Consider the following 3,721-nt stretch of genomic DNA (forward strand, 5'->3'; position numbering starts at 1 on the left):
CTGGCTTGGCGTTATTTCGCCCATTTGAGAAATATATCATGTATTAAGATGTTACCTTTATTTAATTTATTACATTAACACAACTATTACTTTAAATAAGACTGTTTATGACTATTAGCCATTGTTCTCGTCATATCTTTTTATTTATTTACATAGGAACCGGTGTTGCAGCGGGTTTTGGTTTAGGAGGGAACCAGAGGTATGCAGACAGTTTTGGAGGACACTTAGCACGAGACAACGGTCCGGCAGAGAGTGTTTTCCCCCAGAAGAATATGAATGAAAGACCAACAAATAATCCAGGTAAAAGCGCGTCTGTCTGTGCTGACAACACTCGACATTGATTTGAGCACCTCTAGTAGCATTTGTTTGCTCGGCAACATTGGCTGAAGCGATCTTAAAATGGTAATGTTAACTGTTAGCTAAACTGAGCTAAGTTTATACTGAATTGAACTCAAACTCATTTTAACGTGCAACGTTTAACTTATATTGATTTATACTATATATATTAGATGTTGTGAACTTATTTTTCTCTGGTTTAGAGTAACTTATAACGTTAGCTTGAGAAAATAACATCGCGACGTAACCTATAAGAACGTAAATCTATACAATATGCATAGAGGTAAAGTTGGTTTTATATTCGCACATTCGTTCATTTAGAAGATTCTATACTGTTTACCATGTTACTTTGAATATTCTATCAGAATTAGCATGCCAGTATGACTTGAAATCAACATTAACACTGTTTATTTGACCGTGAGCATGTTGTACTTTGATAGTCATTAGCTGCTAAAATGATTTCGCTATTTAGAGTTTGCAAATAATACTTTTATGAAATTAAATTATTAAGGGGGAAGTCTGAATCTGCTAATATAAAACCAATTTTACCTCTATGCATTATGCTAATAACCACCTTTTTGCTATTTATTGTTTGCTAATTATTTTTTATCACAACTCTTGACATTTGGTTTAACATAATTGTTACCATTGTATTTTTTTCTGTTTAGATATGGCACTGGCACAGCAGCAGGTTTTGTCTGAAGAAACAAACAGCATTTCGGAGGAACATCTTGATCAGCACAGCCTTATGCTTAAAAAATAAGCAAGACCAGTAAGCAACCAAGGTAAACAAATAAAAAAAAGTTGTGTGGAGGTTGTGGATTGTAGCATGGTATTCTTATCTGTATTTTTGGCTTTTTTATGGTCTCAATATAGAATACTGGGAGCCTGCCTGTGCAAACTGGACCTCATACAACAGTAAGTACTGTACATCTATTTGTTTCTCAATATAGTAACGTTACTTTTAATACAAAATGTGTCACATGTTTAGTTGCTAGCTAAATAAAAAAATCTTTTTCCCTTTTTTATTAAACCATTTAGTAGGGTTTTTTTTTTCATCTTTGTTTATAATATTTTTGAGCAGATTGAGGTCTGTCATGGGTCAGACATTTCAAAATACAATAATTAGTATTGGGATACATGCATTTGTCTATGTATTAAATGTCTTTTTCCCCATTTCATGTTGCCTAAATATTTTGTAATAAATAAAATAATAAAAATTTTTGTATAAATAATTCCAGAGGATGAAACAAAATGCACAGCAACAACCAGAGTGAGCCAGAAGATAGCAGGAGAAGTACTGAAGAGAATGACAACCATGAACAACAGTGAGTTATCCTTCTTTCACCAGCTAACTGAGAACTTGGATTAGGTGAGACACTCTCAATAGTTGTATCAGTATTCAGTCAGTTTTAGTTTATTAGGAATACATAAAACAAATAGTCTAATCTGTCCTGCAGTGAATCAACCCATCACAAATGCTACAATGTTTTTGTAAAACCTTGTTAGGGAAAAAAATAAACAGGACATTCTGGTTAGTTCTCTTTTAAACATGGTAGTGAGCAGGTTATGAGCAGGAGCCAGTTGCTCAGTACCAGCTGAAAACTACCCCAACCTAGCTGCCATGCTTCAAAATAATTAACCAGTATATGATTCATTTTTTTTAAACAAGCTTCTTCTATGCTTATGTTAGTCTGTTTGTCCTTATCCAGAGTTCTTCATAATCCTGGACTGGGCCAAATCCTGACCAGATGCTGTGGTGGTCATGGAGGAGTGAATCCTAAAAGACACACGTGATCAATGAGTTTCCGCATTGATCCAATGGGCCAGCCTGACCACCCGCTGGTGAACTTTCAAGCCTCCGGTGCCTAGACTGCGGCCTTGCACAAGTTTGGCTAGAGGAGAACTGGTCGTGCCCAACTGAGCCTAGTATCTCTCAAGGGATTTTATTCTACACTTTCGTCAGTTGGTGAAGTTTGTTCCATGCCACTGTCGCCACTGGATCGCTTGGCTACGATTGGTGGATCGGTGGATTTGCTTTTCAGTGTTTGGACTTTCAGCAGTGACATTTACTGCTTCAATTCTGAAAACTGGACTGAAGCAGCTTCAATTTACAAGAACTTCTATGTTAAGCTGCTTTGACATCATTGATCTACATTGTAAAAGTGCAATAGAAATAAAGATGAATTGCATTTGAACATGTGAATTCAGACCTTGTTGAGCATTTGACACCAGAACTAGTAATATTTTAAAGTTGGGTTGTTTCTGAGTCGGCTAATAGTTACAAATATTTATTTTTCCAACATTTTGCAATTCAGAAGTTTAAATTTTTATTGTACATGTATGTTCTAGTGCTTTGTGTGATTTATTTATTTTTAATGTGTTGATTTTATTGCTTAATGTAATTTTCACAAATTTTCCTTAAATGCTTTAAGCATTATTAATGTTTTAAAGAATGGAATATTTTGTAATTGTGTCTGGTTTAATGTCAGTAGTACTTAGTACAATTGGGTTTTTTTTTCTCAACAATATGCAGGTCAGACACTTAAATTAGTTTTGTACATGTATGTTAATGTGCTTTGTCATTTTCAATGTTTTTTTTCTTAAAATAAAATATTTTGAATGATTGAAATGTAATGTTTTTACACATTTTTAAGCTTGGGTTAAGCATCTCCAATGTTTTAAATAAAGAGTGTTTATTTTGTTAATATTTTGTAATTGTGTATTTTTTAGGTCTATAGTATTAAAATAATATTAATAAAATTATATTATAAAATATTTAGGACAAAATTAAAAGGTTTACAGTAGCTAACTGTTAACTTAGGTTTTTACAGTAGTTAACCATTTTCAGACACTACGGTAACATGCTGTAAACGGATTTACAGTTGTATACTGCAAATCGAAAATACAGTAACTTACTGGCAACAGTGTTGCCAGCAAGTTACTGTAAAAACCCTTTGAAATGTCTAACAGTGTAGGATCAATTTAGACGTACTACTCGGCAGTTAGAAAACTATGTTCTATACAATGGGAATGTGAGCAGTATGAATGGAATTCGGATGTACCACATCCGCCATTTTGTCATGGTCACGTGGCCTGCCCATGTCAGTTGTGTCGCTTCTCTCGCATTCATGAATTCTGTCGCTGTGCATCATGGGATAGCGCAGCCTGCATGGGATGCGCACTTCAGAAGCTTGCCGGAAGTAGTAGGTCATCTAGGCACTTCTCGCATAGTGCTTTTCAAATTCTATGGCTGCGTCTGAAACCGCCTACTACTTTGTAGGTATTGCATTTGAATTTAAACCTGCGTCAGTTGCGTCATTTCGCTCCCATTCATGAATTCTCTCGAGGGGCATCATGGGATAGCGCAGCGTGCATGGGATGT

At 35.1% G+C, this 3,721-nt stretch overlaps 1 long non-coding RNA gene across 2 annotated transcripts; it reads left to right on the forward strand.

Annotated features, from left to right (window-relative positions):
- Window positions 1-219: 219 nt before the first annotated feature.
- LOC147841654 (uncharacterized) lies at window positions 220-3,044 on the forward strand. 2 transcript variants are annotated; one of them, XR_015502171.1, is made up of 5 exons: window positions 220-300; window positions 1,005-1,121; window positions 1,213-1,254; window positions 1,578-1,708; window positions 2,049-3,044. It is a non-coding gene; the product is annotated as an uncharacterized LOC147841654 (long non-coding RNA). The 2 variants fall into 2 exon arrangements; XR_015502170.1 differs by having other exon boundaries at window positions 1,578-1,664.
- The last annotated feature ends 677 nt before the right edge of the window (window positions 3,045-3,721 follow it).

The sequence above is a fragment of the Danio rerio genome, chromosome 11, assembly GCF_052040795.2.
Source record: "Danio rerio strain M-AB ecotype USA chromosome 11, GRCz13ab, whole genome shotgun sequence".
In the NCBI taxonomy this organism is placed as follows: Eukaryota; Metazoa; Chordata; class Actinopteri; order Cypriniformes; family Danionidae; genus Danio; species Danio rerio.